At 43.0% G+C, this 20342-nt stretch overlaps 1 pseudogene; it reads left to right on the top strand.

The window, feature by feature from the left end:
• Nucleotides 1-11438: 11438 nt before the first annotated feature.
• On the top strand, nt 11439-13744 carry Egln1-ps4 (egl-9 family hypoxia-inducible factor 1, pseudogene 4; annotated as a pseudogene).
• Nucleotides 13745-20342: the final 6598 nt, after the last annotated feature.

Genomic DNA, 20342 nt, shown 5'->3' with positions numbered 1-20342 from the left:
TAGGAACAGAGCAGTCCAGAATTGTCCGAACTGGAACTTAACGGTTCAGACCAGTTCAGAACGGTTCAGCCTGTTTCAGACCAGTTTTGACCTCTTCAGACCGGACCACACCGGTCCCGACCAATCCAAACCTGACTGGAACAGTCCCAAATGGTTCAGACTGGTTCAGACTGGTTCAGACAAGAACAGACAGGTTAAGAACGGTTCAGATTGGACCAGACCGTTCTAGACCAGATCAGACCGGTTGATTCCAGTTCTGACCAGTTCAGACCGATTCAGACTGGTAAAGACTGGTCCAGACCAGTTCAGATTGATTCAGACCAGTTCAGAGAGGACCAGTTTGGTTCAGTCCGGTTCAGAGCGGTTCAGACCAGACCAGACCATTTCAGTCAGGTTTAGAGCTGTTCAAATCTTTTCAGACCAGTCTGAACAGGACCATACAGGTTAGGACCGGTTCAGACCGGTTAGGACCGTTTAAGACTGGTTCACTCCGGACCAGAGGGGTCCAGACCAGTTCAGACCTGAATGGACCGTTCCAGACCACTTCAGACCCAACCAAACTGATTCAGACGACTTCAGACCGGGCCAGATTGTTTCAGTCAGGTTTAGACAGGAACAGACCATGTCAGACCAGTTCAGACTATTTCAGACCAGTTCAGACAGGTCTGAAATGGACTATACCTGATGAGAATGTTTCAGAATTGTTAGGACCGTTTCAGACAGGTTGAGTCGGGACCAGACCTGTCCAGCCCTGACCAGAACTGACTGGATAGTTCCAGAGCGGTTCAGACCAGTTCAGACCAGACCAGAACTGTTCAGACCAGACTGGACCAGTTCAGTCTGGACAAAACTGGTGCAGAACGGATTGGACAGGTTCAGACCAGTCAAGACCGGTCCAGATAGGTTCAAAGCGGTTCAGACCAGAATAGACTTGTTCACCCCAGTTGAGACCAGTTGAGACCAAATCAGACAGGTCCAGAATGCCAAGAGCGGTCCAGAATGGAACAGACTGCTCCAGACAGGTCGAGACAGACTGGTCCAGACAGGTCCAGAGAGGTCCAGACAGGACAAGAGCAGTCTAGAATATTCCGAACCGACACTGATCGGTTCAGACTGGTTCAGATAGGTTCAGACTGTTTCAGGCCCGTTTTGACCTGTTAAGACTGAACCAAACCTGTTCAAGCCTGTTAAGATCAGTTCAGACCTGACCAAACCGGTTCAGAACGGTTTAGATGGGACCAGACCAGTTCAGAACGGTTCATAACGGATGAACTGGTTCAGACAGGTTCAGTCCGGACCAGACCCGTTCAGTCCGGACCAGACCGGACTAGACCGGTTCAGTCCGGTTCAGATCGGTTCAGACTGAAACAGATCGGTTCAGACTGGTTCAGACTGTTTCAGACCGAGCCAGACCGGTTCAGTCCTGGTTAGACCGGGCCAGACCAGATCAGACCGGTTCAGACTGTTTCAGACTGGTTCAGACTGATCTGACATGCACCAGACTGGATAAGACTGGTTCAGACAGGTTCAGTCCAGACCAGACCAGTCCAGAGCAGTCCAGACTTGACTGAACCATTCCAGGCTGGTTCAGACCCTTTAGATTGGTTCAGACCGGTTCAGACCGGACTTGACTGGTTCAGACTGGTCCAGACCAGTCAAGACAGGTCCAGACCATTTCAGACCATTCCAGAGCTGTCCAGAGAGGTTCACACCGGACCAGACTGGTTCACACCGGTTGAGACCAGTTGAGACCAGAGCACACAGGTCCATAACAGCCCAGACCAGTCCAGAATGCAACAGACCATACCACCCGGTCCAGACAGGTCCAGACAGGACTAGAGCAGTCCAGACCGGTCCAAACCCAAACTGGTCGATTCAGACCAGTTCAGACCGGTTCAGACTGGTTAAGACCGGTTTTGACCTGTTCAGACTGGACTAAACCTCTTTAGATCGGTTCAGACTGTACCAAAACCGGTTCAAACGGTTCAGACCTGTCCAGTCTGGTCTGTACCAGTTCCCACCAGTTCAAACCAGTTGAAAGCCGAGCAGACAGGTCCAGAACAGAACAGTCAGATTGGTCTGAACCAGACATGATCAGTTAAGACTGGTAGAGACCGGTTACAAACGATTCAAACCGGTTTAGGTTTGAAACCAGAGAGGTACAGACCGGTTCAGACAGGAGCAGACTGCTCAAGACAGGACCAGAACGGTTCAGACAGGTTGAGACTGGTCCAGACGAGTCCAGACCAGTTCAGACGGGTTCAGAACGGTTCAGACCAGACCCGGCAGGTCCAGAATGGATCAGACCTGTTCAGACCAGACCAGAATGATCCAGTTCGGTCCAGACATGTTCAGACCGGTCCAGACTGGTCCAAATAGGACCAGACCGGTCAAGACCGGTCCGCACTGGAATAGATCGTTCCAGACAGGTTCAGCCCGGTTCTGACCAGTTCAGACTGTTTAGGACTCAATCAGACTGATTCAGACCTGACCAGAAAAGGTCAGTCCAGCTTAGACTCATTCAGACCAGTTGAGACTGGTGTCCAATCAGGACCAGACAGTTTAGGATTGCTTCAGACTGGTTAGGACCGTTTCAGAACAGTTCAGACCAGAAGAGACTGGTCCAGACCGGTCTAGACTTCACTGCACTGTTCCAGACCAGTTCGGACCCAACCAAACTGGTTCAGACCGGTTCAGACTGGACTAGACATGTCCAGAACAGATGAGACCATTTCACACCTGACCAGAATGGTTCAGACCAGTCCAGAAAGGTACAGACCTGTCTAGACCTATCCAGATTGGACCTGACTAGTCCAGACCAGCATGCAAGGGAACAGACCGTTTCAGAATGTTCAGACCGTTTCAGACCGGTTCAGACTGGTTAGGACCAATTCAGGCTGATTCAGTCCAATTCAGGCCCAATTACAACGATTCAAACTAGCCATTAAGCATTAAGGCATGTCCCCTCAATGGTTATTTTTCTGCCTGAAAACAGACATGATATCAGTGTGAATGTTTTACAATTCACTGTCCTTTCAGGTCATTTTATTTTGACCCACACACCCTCCACATTGCTCTCACTCAAGATAGCCCTTCCTTGTGCCAACTAACTAAACAAAACAATACACTCATACCTAGATCTTTGGAAATGGTAATGGAGTTGGTTACACACACTAACAGAATGAGAAATTGACTCAGTCACTGTAACTCAGCCTCTTGCCAGCACAGCAATTTCCAGGCTGATCTGACACTATTTACAGGTTTTGGTGTTATTAATTTATGTTGAATGTTTAGGCAAAGTAACCTGATACAAAAAATGATGTATCTTAAAATCTAGGCAGTTCTTCCTTCATAGGATATATATCCTAGCATTGATGATTGCTTCACACAACCATATAGTTGGCTCCCCTTTTCCTTAACCTTGATAGTCCAACTAGGATAGAGCAGCACACTAACTAGCTAGATGGGAGTGGTTAGATGTTGCAGTAAAATTAAAAAGCTTGCATATCCTGATCCCACAAGTTCCCATTTCACGTGAATCTGCATGCTCTTCCTGTTTCTCTGTTAGCTGCATTCACACACTGTCCCCATGGACAGTTGTTACCACACCTTTTACCATCTCATTCTATGGATTGGGCTAGTATGGCCCCATACAACACTCACTCTAAGCATTCTACAGCCTAGCACGGCTTCTTGTCACAGACTCTTTTTACACTCCCAACACCCAGTGAAATCATTACTTAGCAAACTGGATCCCAACAATCAGATTTATGTGTTCAATGCTCAATGCACAATACATCAACACAATTAACTCACAAAAATTGATAAGGATATACACTTCCCACCTAGTTAAGATATAATTTATTCATCTAGACATACAAATCCTGTACACATCCATCCCTTAAGAACAGTCATACCAACTTGTAAATGTGCAGAAAGAAAGCTTAACATTGGCATCCATGTTCTCTTGGATGGTCCCTCCTCTCACTCCTGTTTTTTACCCCTCTAAATCATTTCTCCAACACATCCTTCCTTCTCATCCAATGACAGGCTTTGATCTATTCTGTAATTGCCTTCACCTGCATAGTAACATCAACCTATATTTCACACTTTCTGTCTAATTAAAAAAAAAAAAAGAAAAACTTTTCTTTCAAATAAAACCTGAGCATAACTATTCTCATTTTGTAATTTAAAAGCATAAACTACACCTAACACCCAGTCCTACATTTTATCCGTTAAAAAGAACACTTAGTTATTTATTCCAGCTTAAGAAAGGCATAGTATCTATGTTATATCCTGGCTAGCTTGTATACTCTCTGATAACTATCCAACTTAATATGTATTTTCAAAGTTAAGCAGCCTGAGTAGGCTATGAGACTATAAATAGTCTTTAACACTGGCGAGAAACCTGTGAATGACCAAATATATACAAACATAGGAAGCCTAACAAGACTTGCAGAGCTGAGAAAAGTTATATTATACAAATCTCCACCAGCACAGTCTTCTGTTAGATACATGTGATAGCAGGTCTTCAGCCTTCTGGCCTAGGATCAAGTGACAGACTCTTGAAATGCAGAAATCTTGAAGGCCTGATAATGCTGGCTTGGCAAAGTCTATCTGTCAACTATTATGCATGTGTTCCTTTTTGGACAGTATTAGTCTGTGGATGAAATAGGCAGTTTCTGCCCAGTGGCTACCTAGCTACAAAGTACTACCTCACCTTAAGGTAGAGATGCTCAATTTCTTCACTAAATCCACAAAAGGGGAAATGTTAGGAGCAGATGAGTCTCAACAAATATAAATAACTTTAAATGTCATATTTTGAAGATTTCTCATGTTTTTGAAAACCGTCTATCTATATAAAGTAATTTAGGCTGTTGTCCATTAACTATCCTAATATATTGTCTTGAAAGCACTTTATCAATAAACTTATAGCCATGAATTTGCTATTTGGCCCTTAACTCACATGTTTAATCAACTCAAAAGTTTGTTATAGCATCAATAGAAGTGTCCAAACCTTGTATTTTTAAAATTTTGTAACCACTAAATTCTATACCAAAGATATGATTTTACCTTAGTTACCAAATGAGATTATGGCCTTTCAAGTCAGTATAGCTAATTCCTCCTTGTTAAATTATGACCATTTCTAAATTCCTCTTGGAAAGAAACTTAAAATAACCACTGTCAGCCCTACCCAAATCCAGGGAATCAGGGCAATAACACTTCAATAACTTCTTCAAGTTGTACATGGACATTGAGACATCCTTCGGGTGGTGGTAGGGAAAATGGAGCAAAAGTTGTAGCTAGATATCTCTTTCTTTTTCTTTTTTTTTTCCGGAGCTGGGGACCGAACCCAGGGCCTTGTGCTTGCTAGGCAAGTGCTCTACCACTGAGCTAAATCCCCAACCCTGGATATCTCTTTCTTAATGGAACCCAGCTGAAAGTTCTAGAGATCAGGAATCCAAGCAGGTATGTTCTCCAAAATATAATTCTCAAGACAAATGTTTAGAATTGAGATATCTTTTTGTATGATTCTCTTGAATTTAGTTCTCCAAGCAGTCTACCTCTGTCAAATCTAATCCATATGACTCCGGAAGGTATCCAGAGCCTAATTACCCTTCTAAAAAACACAAAGACAAAACTTTTCTCTCAAATTTCCCTGTTTGTTAGTCTGTAACCGGAAACGTTTGTATCTTGCAGTCTCTCCGAGAGCAATAATATATCCAAGAAAATTCAAAGTCACACCCATTATGAAGATTAAATAATTTTACAACAGAAGTAATCTAAAAAATAGTGTATGGACCTGTTTAGGCTTTTCTAGTCTGTCATATCAGGAAATTAACCCAAAATCTTGTGAAGCCCACTTTATGAAAACCTGAGATTCCTACTGTGGTAAATATCAAAAATAACCATGAACCCTTGCTACCTGGCATCATTGAGCCATACAGCCTTAGTGGGATAATTTATAAAACAAATTAAACACCTTTTATCAATTATAATACGAATAAGAAGTAAGCAACTTATAGAGCCAGAACTTTAGCCTAAAATACATTGATCTGTCAAGTTCTCTACCTGGAGCTTCAGATTATATTTATTAATAACTTCCATAATATGTGTTTATATTCTATTTTTAATACTGTATTAACTGATCAGTATCACAAATCTCTACTTAGATTCAGGGACTAATTTTCCCTAAGTTCCAAACCATGGGTGAAAATCCCCAGGTGATTCAGTTAAACTCTACTCTCTTCTTCTAAAAACAAACTTAATCTCCTTTCAATGACACCTGTCATTAAGAAGTAGGCAGCTTATCTAACTAGGACTTTCACCCAAAATTCCTGTGGATCCCATAATAGAAAGAATATGAGTATCTTGTAACACTTACCAGTGTCACTAATTAACATCTTCTAAGTGAAGCAGGCAGCTTCCATTTTTTAGTTCTCTATAGCTAGGAGCAGTCCAGGCGACCTAGACTCTGAGCAGACCCCCTTCTATTCCTTTGTTTGAGGATTCTATGTTTGGGCCATCACATGACTCAACATGGTACCTTCACCCTCTTACTTAGAAAATAAAACTTTCTTTCAACTTTCACGGTGATAACATTAACTTACTAGTGGATTCTTGCCCAACATATTGGATCACCACCTGTTGCAGTATATATAATAAAATAATTTCTTTTATCCCACACTATTGCCAGCACAATAGGGCAACATGGCATCTGTGGGATATTTTCATCTCTGTCAACAAATCATCTCACCTGCTAGGCTCCATCCCATATCACCCTGCCAATGACTACTCTCTGATAACAGCAACAATCTCTCTACCCACCTAGTTCCCTAGGCAGGTTGCCGCCATGCCAGACATACACATCCTGATTCCGTGGCTGGCCCAGTGTGTCCTTCCACCACAAAATCTCTTGAACTCAATTAAATCATGAAAGAACACACCACACACTATCCTGTGGTTCAATTGATATGATATTATTGGCTCATGTAGACCTACAATTTCCTGCACACATTCATCCCTTAAGAATAGTCATAAAAACTGGTAAGTATGCAGAGAGAAATTTTAACATTGGCTGCTATGTTCTCTCAGCTGCTCCCTCCTCTCGCTCCAATCTTCTCCTCCTCTAAAACTTTACTCCATTCCATCCTTCCTTCTCATCCAATGGCAGGCTTCATTCTATCCTGTACCTGCCTTCACCTGCATAATGACCTTGAGCTACAATTGGAGGATCAGAAAAAAGGACATTCAGTAAAGTTACATTCTTATTGTTTTTGTGAAGGACTTTTAATAAAAATATTAAAAGTTCTATTTTTACACTGTGCTCTGACCATAGTTTCCCATCCCAAGTGTGCTATTAAATCAGCTACTCTTTTCTGTAGTATCTGATTCTTATTTGATATTTATTAGTGAGAAATCATCTATATATGAAAAGATAGTGACTTCCTGTGGTCTCTGAAATGAGATTAATGCCCATCTTAATGCATTATGTGCTATGATTGGACTGTTTTTATATCCTTCAGGGACCCTGGTAAGTTGGTATTGTTTTCCTTCCCATGAAAGTGTAGTTATTTCCCTATAATTAGGGTGTAAAGGAATGCCAGAGAAAATGTCTGTTGTATCTAGTTTAGGCCCTAGTATCTCTCAAGATGGATCCTGCCAACTATGTGAACTGTGGCTCACAGGGGCAAGAAGGAAGCCTCAGACTTGGAAGTAAGTAATAGAATGTAGTTCTTTATTTGCCCAGCACATGGGGAAATAGGTTCGCAGTCACACAACACCCATTCCTCACTAACCTACTGTCTGGCCCATAGTACTGTCTGCCTCTCTGGTAAGTTCCACAACCTACTTGTCCTCCTGCTTGCTGGAACTCGATCTACTGAATGGCATTCTCTCAATTGATAATAGGCATCTTGGTTGGTGGACTCAATGACTCTGTGAAAATGAGTGTGACTCGGGGAGAGAGTGTGTTGTGGTGGTCAGACCCGGGTTTTTAAGTTACTTTTGGCCAATTATCTTTGGAGCTTATACATTTATCCCTCGGGGCACATTCTTATAGAGCTAACACCTGGCAACCCCTTATACAGGATGTTTCTTAAATATTACATTTTATTTTTCATTGTATTCCTCACATTAGGGATTATCCTTATCTATCAGGCTCACAAACACAGCAGTCCCCTACACAGGGTGTTTCTTAAGTTTCACATTTTATTTTTCATTGTATTCCTCACAATCTGTCACAGACAGGTGCTGGCGGAGCCTCTCAGGGGACATCAATATCAGGATCTTGTCTGCAAGCATATCTTGGCATCAGGAATAAGTGCAAGGATTTGGTGTCTGTGGATGAATTAATTCTCATGGTGCAGTGGTCTCTGGATGCCCTTTTCTTCAGCATCTGCTCTTTTTACGTATTTGCATTTTCTTTAGACAGAGACAGTTCTAGGTTAAAAATTTTGAGATGGGTGGTCTGCCTCATCCTTCCACTGCGGGCCATGTCTAGCTACAGGAGGCAGTCTTTTCAGGTTTTATCAGCTCTAGCAGTTCGATCCACTTTCAAACAATTCATGCATAAGCAAGCAGTCCATTATAGTAGAATTTGAGACAGCAGACATGAAGTTAATTATTCTAAGTGTATTCACTCTTTGAGGGTCTCTGTATTTCATGCCATCTCCTGTAGGAGGAGTGTCTCTGTTTATTGTGAAGAAGTCTTTGACCTATGAGGACAGTAGAGTTATTGTTAAGACTCAGTTAGTGCTACTTTCTGAAGTGAAAATTCAGTGTCCTTTGGAAAGTCAGTTGTCTTTGATAGGATTTTGCTGAGGGAAAGACATGAATGTTTTATTAAAGTGGACACAGGTGAAAGCCTAAGAAAATCTCACAATGGAGTGTTTTCCTGAAGAGAACACAGGTGAAAGAGGAAGGCAGACTTATGAAGCAACATACTGCTGAATCAGACTGAAAAGAAAGTATGTTCTGCCAAATAGGTCACCCAGGTGACCATTTAGTTTCTTTAGAATTTTGAGGGCAATTGACTGATCCTAAGATTGCAGTCCAAATGGCAACAGGAAGACTACCTTTTTACCCCTACACCACCAAACATTGCTTGGATTTCAGGAGTGAGACAATATCACACAGGTTACTGTTCATGTCTGATTGCCCCAGAAAGAGTCCTCCTGCTAAAACTGAGGGCAACACTCATCATCTCTATATTGAGTCACAGGTAGAATACCACTAACTTAAAAAAGGATCTTGTCTAGCTGAAAGTTCTGCCACCAACCAGAAGATAGACTTGGACTATTTCTGAGATATGCAGTAAAGATTCTGAGGGGTTTAAGTAGAAAACAACCCTCCAGAACTGGACATAAATGACATTGCTATAATTGTTCTAGTAATGAGTCCTGCTCTCATTCTCCATTTTAATGAACTAGCCAATGATTATAGAAGCAAAAGTGGTATTTTAGCCCATATTGCCCTGCTCAGAAAGACAGGCATATTGATGGCCTGATGGCCTCCCTGGAATGAAACACTCTTAATTGTGAATTTGCACAGGAAGACTGATTATATAAACTACGCATAACCTGAAAAAAGCACGCATGATGATTAAGATCATTCACCCCTCAGATCCAAACCCATTCATTCCCATGAATTTGAGTTCTCAGCAGACACAAGAATATTGAAATAATCCCATGCATCCTATCATATCAACATCAACTAACACTGGTCTTCAGTAAAAACAAAATGACAGAAAACCCACATACACATGGAAGCTGAACAAAGCTCTAATCAATAGTAACTTGGTCATGAAAAAGAAAGAAAGAAATTAAAGGCTTTAGAATATAATAAATATTAAGGTACAACATATCTAAACTTATGGGACATAATGAAAGCAGTACTAAGAGGAAAACTCATAGCTCTGAGTGCATCCAAAAGAAACTGGAGAGAGCATACACTAGCAGCTTGTCAGCACACCTAAAAGTTCTAGAACAAAAAGAATCAAATTCACCCAAGAGGAGTAGACAGCAGGAAATAATCAAACTCAGTGCTGAAATTAACCAAGTAGAAACAAAAGGAAGTATACAAAGAATCACAAAACCATGATATAGTTCTTTGAGAAAGTCAAAAAGATAGATAAATCCTTAGGCAGACTAATCAGAGGGCACAGAGAGAGTATCCAAATTAACAAAATAAGAAATGAAAAGGAAGACATAACAACAGAATCTGAGGAAATTCAAAAAATCATCCAATCCTACTACAAAAGCATAAATATTCAACAAAACTGGAAAATCTGGATGAAATTTACAATTTCTAGACATATACCAGGTACCAAAGTTAAATCAGGATCGGAAAAACCATCTAAACAGTCCCAAAATGCCTAAAGAAATAGGAGCAGCTATTAAAAGTCTCCCAACCAAAAGTTGCCCAGGACCAGATGGCTTTAGTGCTGAATTCTATCAGACTTTCACAGCAGAACCAATACCAATACTGTCCAAACTATTCTACAGAATAAAAACAGAAGGAATACTAACCAATTTCTCCTATGAGTCCACAGTTACGCTTTCAACTAAACCAAAAAAAAAACACCCCCAACAAAGAAAGAGTTCAAATCAATTATCCTTATTAATATCAACACAATAGGACTTAAGAACATTCTCACAAGCCAAATCCAAGAACACACCGAAATGATTATCCATCATGATCAAGTAGGCTTCATCCCCGGGATGCAGGAATGGTTTAATATATGGAAGTCCATCAATGTAATCCACTGTGTAAACAAACTCAAAGAAAAAAAAAGAACACATGATCATCTCATTAGATGCAGAGAAAATATATTTGTAAAATTAAACACCCATTCATGATAAAAGTCTTAGAAAGATCAAGAATTCAAGGCCCAAACCTAAATATAGTGAAAGCAATATATATTAAACCTGTAGCCAACATCAAATTAAATAGACACTTGAAGCAACCCCACTAAAATCAGGGACTAGACAAAGCTGCCATCTCTCACCCCCACTTATACAATAGATTACTCAAAGTCCTAGCCAGAACAGTCAGACAACAAAAAAAGAGGTCAATGGGATAAAAATTGGAAAGAAAGAAGTCAAAATATCACTATTTGCAGATGATATGTTAGTACACTTAAGTGATCCCAAAAATTCCACCAGAGAACTACTAAGCCTGATAAAGAACTTCAACCAAGTGGCTGGGGATAAAATTAACTTAAAAAATCAGCAGCCTTCCTCTTCTCAAAGGATAAACAGGCTGAGAAAGAAATGAGGGAAAAGACACCCTTCACAATATCCACTAATAACATAAAAGACCTGGGTATGACTTTAACAAAGCAAGTGAAAGATCTATATGGCAAGAACTTCTCTTGCATAAAAGTAGACTTATCTGCACCGAGATAAGTTTAACATTGCCTATATCCACATGATATAATGAACAAGGTATCTGGTGATAACTACAGATTTCCTCTACCATGAAGTAAGTAAAATGCTATTCTGTGAATCCTAACATCACTAAATGGATTTGTTCTCTCTATAAAGAAACAGGTAATAAAAAACTGAATGTGGTGAGGGGTTGGTATTTGAAGTGTTTGAAGGAATGCTTGAGTCCAGGTCTCCTCTACTTCATTGTTTCTGTGTAATTCAGCAGATTCTCTTTACTAGAATGGAAACATCTGGCAGACTCATGACCATCCAAGATTCTGGGAATAGTGAAGGACATTTTCAGTATGTAATATGAAGTTTAGGCACCCATTGGCATTAGAAGACACAATGGCATGGATAGGTAAGGAGGTAGGTTGCTCCCTTAGAAAAAGCATGTGGATTTAAAAACGGAGTCCATTAGGCCGAGGAGTACTTTCAGAATGGGTGGATAGTGTGTGCTGCTCACAGGCCCTTGCCCTGCCTGCTGACCAAAATACAGCCCAATGGGTCCCTGCTCCCTACAGTACTCACTCTCTTAGACACCTTGCTGTGCTTGGCAGCTCCAGGCAAGGCAGGCAAGGCCAAATCCAGTGTCTGTGAAAGGCACAATGGGCTGCATGTCTGAGAGTGCCACTGGAAGTTGCAAGAGTTGTGCGGGAAAATGGTGAACCTGCTGTGCTGCAGGCAATGCTGCATGGAGCAGCAGAGTCAGGACTGAAGAAACACAAGCTGGTGTGTCAGGGCAGAGAGTATCCTAGAGGGAAGCTGGGTGTGCACTGCCCCACATTGAGACCCTGTGGAGTGTGGCACCCAGAGCTGTGCAAGCTGGCTAGGTAACACATGGAGACGAGAGCACTATGGCCTGATGAATACGTGGCTCAGGGATTGGCGAAGGAAAGGAGTGTCTAGGCCCACCACAGCCCAGCTCCTAGGATCTTCCACCTAGCAAGTCTCTGGGTGTGAGTGTGCCAGGCTGTGTCCAGCAGTCAGCGGCCACTGGGAAGCACTGAGTCCTGGTGGAGAGCTGTGACCCAATGGGCAGAGCAAGCCTCTGCCTTGGATGAAACTGGCACTGGGAGTGCATTGTGCTTTGCACAATACAGTACAGCATCTGCATAATGGACAACTTCCTGGGAAGAAAGACCAGGCAGCAGATCATCAAAGAGGTGCACGCCCTGCATGGCTTTGGCAAGTGCACATACAGGAAGCTGGTTAGCCAGAAGTTTGACACTTCCAAGGACATTCAGGAGTAACAAAACCACCTGGATTGATGGCAAAGAAACCAACCATTGTACTGCTCATGAGGAGCATGGACGGCTGATCCCCCACAACTGCAGGGAGCTGTGCAACTACAGGATAAACTGCTTGAAGAAACTTTGGCCCCCAATTCTTGTAATACTCCTTGGCCCTCTGGTGAGCACTCTGTTTCACCCTGAGGAACTAAAACGAATTTCCTGTGCTGACAGGATATCTACATGTGGTGCTGACTGGCAGGAGGTAAAGATCTGCCTTCAGACAGGACACACCCTGCTATTAGTCAGGTGACTAAGGGATTCTGTTTAGACTCTTTCCAGCATTAACTGATCACATGTATATACCCAGAACACAAAGGTACTCCATGCCTCTATGGGTACTATCTTCTTGGCGTATCATCCTGAGTGGTCTCCTGCACCAAGACTTGAGGACCTGAGCAGAACATGCTTTCCTTTCCCAGAGGGCTTAGATTGCATTGAGTCTGCTTTTCTTTTCTCCATTGACATGACATGGGAGGATATTTGGAGTTGGCTATTATGTTCAACCAGTGCAGTTCAGAGTGGGGCAGTACCAAATCATGGTTGATTGTTACCCAGGCAATGAAACAGGCTATATCCATCATGTCAATAACCCAAATGGAAATGGAAGATGCAGGAATTGTACTTTTTATCTAAATAAAATTTGGGGTGCCAAGGTAAGTGGAGGTATCCTTCAAATTTTTCCAGAAGGCAAAGCCCAGTTTGCTGTCATTAAACTCAAATTTGATAGACTGCTGTTTTTCTTGGCATAACCCTCATCAAGTACAGCCAGCATACACTACAAGGTATTCAGTAATTGTTTGCTATTTTGAAGCAGATGAGTGAGCAAAAACTAAAGTAAAATATTTAATAGGTGAGAAAGGTGTGAGCATTGAACTCAAGCCACATTCAGTCAGCAAATTGGCTAGCAGGGCCTTGGATCTGGCAGTGCCCCCATCACCTACAGCCTCTCATTTGCCTTCTGTTGATGCAAGGACACGTGGACAGGATGAACAGAGACACCTGCCAGGTATTTCAGCTTGAAGCCAGGCTACATTGTCAGGTTTCATCCATTAGTATATACAATTTATACTTAAAAAGGAAAAGTTTACAGAATTTTAAAATATTTAAATAAGAACATAAGAAGCAAAATCTCTGGGGATCTAGTAACCTGATGATGTAGGGCTTTCCTCCTCCATATGTAATTTTTAATACCATACAGTCGTGATTCATTTCCTGAATCCTTTCATAAGTTATTAGTCAAAGAATAAAGATTTTAAACTATCCCCCACTGAGCCTGCTGTGAGGACAAGTACACCTCACAACAAAGAATAACATAACATGTTTTGGAGATGTAGACTGGCTATAGCCACCACAAACCATCTGGCCTCGATAAGGCCTGACTCAACAGTCCTGAGAAAAACGAGAATTAGGGTCAGCTTGCCCCAGAAGGAGGGTGGCCTAGAGTTGAACTGAGCCCAAGTTACAAACCAATGAATTTGCTTTGTGTGACTGTTGCCAACTGCCTATGTAATTTTCCCTATAAATCCCTTCCCCTAATTGGGTCTCGGGGTCGACTCCTCTGTCTCCGGTGTGAGATACGAGTCGTTCCCAGAGCTCTGGTTCCTCAAATACACCTCTTGTTTATTACATCAAGACTGGTTTCTCGTGGGTTCTTGGGGGGTTGCGTCATCTCGAGACTTGAGTGGGGGCTTTCCCCACTCCGGTGGTCTTTCATTTGGAGGCTCGTCCGGGATCTCGCAAACACCCACAACTCCGAAGACCTTGGAAGTAAGGGGAATCCCCAATTGTGTCTGAGTGTGCGGCCGCTGTCTGTGTCTGTCTCTGTTTTGGTTCTGGTTAGTATTGGAAAAGAGTTTTGGTTTCAGTTTGAAATAAGGGAGTGGACGTTAATGTGAGTCTTGAATGTGAGAGTGCGGCGCCGCTGTGTGCGTATGTCGTGTTTTGTCCTGTGAACGATCGATCCATAGGCTCAGGTCTGGGGACTATATGGGCGGGCCAGAGAAGGAGCTGACAAGCTCGGACTTCTCCCCCGCAGCCCTGGAAGACGTTCCAAGGGTGTTTGGAGCCCAGTTTTTCGGGCCTCAGCCCATATAGGAAGGATACATGGTTTTGGTTGGAGGAGAGGGATCCGGACCTACGGCGCCTCCGCCCCGGACCCTCGACACCTCCATCAGACTTTTTGTTTTCGGTTTGGCACCGAAGCCGCGCGCCACATCTGTCTGATACTTCTTTGACTGTTGGACCGGTCTGTGTTGAGAGAGTGGGACTGTTGTCTGTATTCTGATTCTGTGTTTGGTGTTATATTTTGTCTTGGTCTTGTTTGTCTGGTTTGTTTTCTGTGTTATTGTCAAGTATCTTTTTGGCTTTTGTTTCATTTTTTAATTTGGACTGACTACTGTGTTTGAAATCATGAAACTGTTTGCTTTGTTTGTCAAGGAGTTTTACTTGGTCCTCTTGGTACTTAACTTGGAAATAATTTGCTTGAGAAAAATTGTTTTCTGCCGGGGAGTTTTATCTTTCTCTATTGAGTCTCCTCTCCAAGGGGAGATGCCCCTCCCTTTACTCCCCTTGTCCAGTCTAGCTGCTATTAACAGTTGTGTATGAAGGACTCCAGGTTAGCGAGTGACCCTGTCTGAGAAAGATATTATCAGAACCTGAAAGCTTTACCTTAGATCCTGAAGAAAATTTCTCCCTGTTGCTTAAACATTCACAGCTTCTAAGGAAGGGACAGCACAGAGTAGGAAAATGTAGGGGCTGAGGGTGGCAAGCATGCAGGCCTGCTAGCAAGCTGCAGGCTGTGCGTGGGCAGCAGCACACCTCTGGCCAAGTCAGTGTAAGAGGAGTTTCAAGGTGATGAGGCCGGCCGGGGTTGACACTTTGACAACAAAAAGATAGCGTAGAGTTAGTGGTTGTTTTATGAGACTTTTGGCCCTGAAAAAAAATTCCAGTTGCTGCCTTTAGTGGCCAGACCTTCAACACTTGCTCACAGAAGGAGAATGTTCATTAAGAGAAGTTCTTTAAGGGAGCCTGCCTTATCTGCTGGCCCTATTCCAAGAGAGGAGGTGATCTCCAACATTACGTAACCTTCCCTGTTAGTCATCATTGACATGGAGAGTGCCTTTGATCCTATCCCCACAGCAGCCAGTTCCTACCCCTGTGGTCAAAATGCCCCAGGTTGGAGGGCAGAGAAGCCCCTAAAATAGTTTCAAAAATAATCTACAACAAACTGTGAACAACTTTGTTTTGCCAGTCAAAATTTAGAATTCAGCCTTTGGCTGTGGCCAAGGTCAGTATTAATGTCTTCTTTTCCATGGGCATTTAACCCAGTGAGACAGTTTGGTAAAGGGCTGCTACTGAGGTCCTGAAAGTCCCAGGTGAACTGGTTACAATTCTTAAGTCAGCCACTTGGCATCTAACACCCAGGTTCTAACCATCTCTCCATCCTTTTGTTATTAGTTCTTACACTGAAGGTACTTCTTAAGTAAAATCTAAGTCCAGAGAGATAGTTGGTAACAGATCAGCTGCCTCTCTGCTTGCCTTTCTGTTTCACAGGAACAAACCTTGTGCTTATTTTTACAACGGCCTTTTTGTCCCAAAAAGTCCTCCTGGTTTAGCTGTGTGACTAAATGCTATTTGTCCTCTTCAGTGGACCTCTATTCTCTAGATTCTCTTGTTTTCTCACCATCCCACTTGAGATGCTTGTTAGTAACTGTTACAGGTCTTCTTTACCACCGAGGAAAGACAGAAATTCTACTAGAGGCCAGAAATAATGTTCCAGACATAGATGGAAGACCCTCACTCCTGACTGTTGACTTGAATACCCCTGAGGGTAGGGAGTGCTCCGGGTCTGCCGCCAGGCTCCAAGGGTGGGTTTCCGAGGGGCTATAAAATGCCCCACCGATCTGGCTAAGATAAGGAAAAGATATAAAGAGAAAGTTATAGAATTGAAGTTGCTGAGAGTTAGTGTAAGTTGGAGAGAAAGTAAAGTTGAAGTGTGGTTACATAAGTGGACAGCATCTAATAGCTGTAGAGGAAGATGCAGAAGATATGAGAGAGACAGGAAGAAAAAGAGGAAAGAAGGTAAAAAGAGCAGGAAGCTAAGGAAGAAAAGAGACAAAAAGAAGAAGAAGCTAGACAGCTAAAGAGAGTTAAAAGACAGGAGAGTGGCCACAGTAGTTAGGGAACCTAGGAAGACAGTACCTGGCAACAGAAGATAATTCCTAGCTAAAGATCAGTGTGCCTATTGCAAGGAAAAAGGACACTGGGTCAAGGACTGCCCCAGGAAAAACAAGAGGGGCCTCTCTAGCAGCCCTGAAGGCAAGCCTCTTGGTCCTAGAGTGCTGGCTATGTGCAAAGATAGAAGGGAAGCCCGCCCAGTTGTTTTGTGAATATTGGGGCCCAACACTCTGTGCTCCTATGCCCAAATGGGCTAGTGTCCAGCAAAAGACCTTGAGTACAGGGGACTACCCAAAGAATGGTGAACCTTGGCATGGGCCGGGTATTCCATTTGTTCCTTGTGATTCCAGATTTCCCCTATGAGTCTAAACCCTGCAACCCTGCTCCCGGACCCCGACCTAGATCCCCCTTCATGATTGTCAGCAGGTGCTCACTAAAGCACAGGGGTGGCAAAAGATCTGACTGACCAGCCACCAGAGGGGGTAGATGCCATCTGGTTCATAGATGGGAACAGCTTCTAAGAAGCTTTTCTTCTCTAAGAGAAGAAAAAAGATGGGCTTGGGGCAGCAGTGGTAGATAAAAACAGAGTCATTTGGGCTCAGGCCCTACCGGAAGGCACCACTACTCAGAGGTTAGAGCTCGCTCCCCTCACCAAAGCCCTTGAGCTGAGAAAGAGACATAACATCTATGTGGACAGCACGTATGCCTTTGCTATAGCCCATCAGCAGAGGGGCCTGCTGACATCTGAGGGCAAGAAAAAAAGAGATTCTGGCTCTGTTAAGGGCCCGCCATGACCCAGCCAGGCCGAAAAAGAGACTCTGGTACACCTCAATGGGAAAGAAGATCCTGCTACAAAAACAGGCAGAGGCCATGATAAAACAAATGGACTCACTTAGGGGTAAGCAAACTCATCCAGATGTTTTCAAAAACTAAATATTATGTCACAGGTCTCAAGTATCTCGTGGAACAGATAGTGCACTGATGTATACCATGCCAAAAGGTAACTCTTTTCAGGAAAGTTGACTCTGGTAGGAGGCTCCGTGGGGAACGGCCTAGATCCTACTGAGAAGTGGACGTCACAGAGATAAAACCAGGAAAATATGGTTACAAATGTCTCCTAGTGTTTATACACAACTTTTCAGGAATAGGTATAAGCTTTCCCCAACAAGCAAGAGATGACCTCAATAGTCATCAAGAAGATACTAGAAGAAATCTTCTGCCTGTTTGGAGTGCCCAAGGTAATTGGGTCAGACAATGGCCCTGCCTTCGTTGTCAAGGAAAGCCAGGGTGTGGCCAGGTATTTAGAGGACAATTAAAAATTATATTACATCTACAGACCTCAAAGTTCAGGACAGATAGAGAGAATAAATAAAATTTTAAAAGAGACCCTGACCAAATTGACCATGGAGGCTGGCACAGACTGGGTGACACTCCTTCCTTCTTTCTCTCTTCAGAGCAAGAAATACCCCTTCCAGATTCAGCTTTACCTATGTCCCCGAAGAGACTATAGAGTTCAGGGCAGGTAAAAAAGATAAATAAAACTCTAAAGGAGACCTTGACAAAAGTGGCCTTAGAGACTGGTGGGGAAGACTGGGCTGTCCTCCTTCCTTTTGCTCTGTTCCGTGTACAGAACACTCCTGACCCTTTTGCCCTAACACCTAATGAGATTATGTATGGGAGCCCCCCATCCTTGAATCGGGTGGGGCCCCCTACCCTGAGGTTTTTCCTAAAACCCTGTTTGCTCATTTAAAGGTTTTAGAAACAGTCCAAAGTGGAATTTGGAGCCAAGTAAAGGACACCTACAAGATGGGAAGTCCAGGACACCTCACCATTTTCCAGCAGAAGATGCATTCCTGGTCCGGCGACACAAGGCTGAGAATTGAGAACCCCACTGGAAAGGACACTATCTAGTACTCTTAATCACTCCCATTGTTGTTAAGGTAGATGAGATTGCTACATGGATCCACGCCTCCCATTTGAAGACAGCACCAGATGTTCTAAAAAATAAATGGAAGTTAGAAAAGACTGCTAATCCTCTTAAGCTTCATCTGTTTTAAGCACTTATAATCCCCATATCCCCCAGAAACTGATTTGGCAAGTTTCCTCCCAGGCCGGGGAGGTAATATGGTCCATCTCCAAGGTGACCCCACCATACACATTGTGGCCCACTCTCACCCCTGACTTTTGTAAGGGACTTTTATCTCACCTAGGACATTCCTGACAGATCCTCAGAGTATGCCCCTATAAGTCCCAAAGAGGTTTTCACCTGGGGACAAGTTTGGACACGGAAGTCCAGAAACAAGGTACCAACTGGGGAGACTGAGCTTTTATGTATGCCCTCGAGATGGCTAAGACCGGGCTACCATCCAGCGTTGTGGGGGCTTAGAAAGTTTACACTGTTCTGCTTGGGGATGTGAGACTAATTTCCACGCTCTGAGGACCCTTAGTTATTCTCTTGTTACGTTTGATATTTGGACCCTGTATTTTTAATAAGTTAACAGCCTTTATTAGAGAAAAAGTTAGTACAGTGCAGATTTTAATGCTTCACCAACAATATCATGCCTCAGAAGATCTTAAGAGAAAAATTAAAGAAGAAGGCCCTGAGTTCTAAGATTAGAACTAGTCACAAGCAGAAGTGGGGAATGAAAGAATAAAGATTTTAAACTATCCCCCACTGAGCCTGCTGTGAGGACGAGTACACCTCACAACAAAGAATAACATAACATGTTTTGGAAATGTAGACTGGCTATAGCCACCACAAACCATCTGGCCTCGATAAGTCCTGACTCAACAGTCCTGAGAAAAACGAGAATTAGGGTCAGCTTGCCCCAGAAGGAGGGTGGCCTAGAGTTGAACTGAGCCCAAGTTACAAACCAATGAAATTGCTTTGTGTGACTGTTGCCAACTGCCTATGTAATTTTCCCTATAAATCCCTTCCCCTAATTGGGTCTCGGGGTCGACTCCTCTGTCTCCTGTGTGAGATACGTGTCGTCCCCAGAGCTCTGGTTCCTCAAATACACCTCTTGTTTATTACATCAAGACTGGTTTCTCGTGAGTTCTTGGGGGGTTGCGTCATCTCGAGACTTGAGTGGGGGTTTTCCCCACTCCAGTGGTCTTTCAATTAGAATTCATTACAGAATCTCCTTACCCATGCCATATGTATAAGCAATTTGTCTAAAAACTTCATTGCCAGGAATAAGTAAGTGTGACAATGTGAATCAATGGACTGAGTTGAGCAGACATCTGAGTGGTTGGTATCTCCAGATCCTACACTTTACTATACATGGATCCAGGATAGCATACTTTGCAGGGATTAAATCAGATTCTGTACTAGGCACAAGGGAGAAACTAAGTTTTTCTATTATTTGTTCTTTTTGAAAGTACAAAATGGGAGGTCCTTCAGTTTTCCTGTTTTTGCAAAATCTTACTTTTAGCTCCAGGA

Source organism: Rattus norvegicus, chromosome X (genome assembly GCF_021556685.1).
Source record: "Rattus norvegicus strain SHRSP/BbbUtx chromosome X, alternate assembly SHRSP_T2T, whole genome shotgun sequence".
NCBI classification, from domain to species: Eukaryota; Metazoa; Chordata; class Mammalia; order Rodentia; family Muridae; genus Rattus; species Rattus norvegicus.
This window is presented reverse-complemented; position numbering and strand designations above follow the sequence as displayed.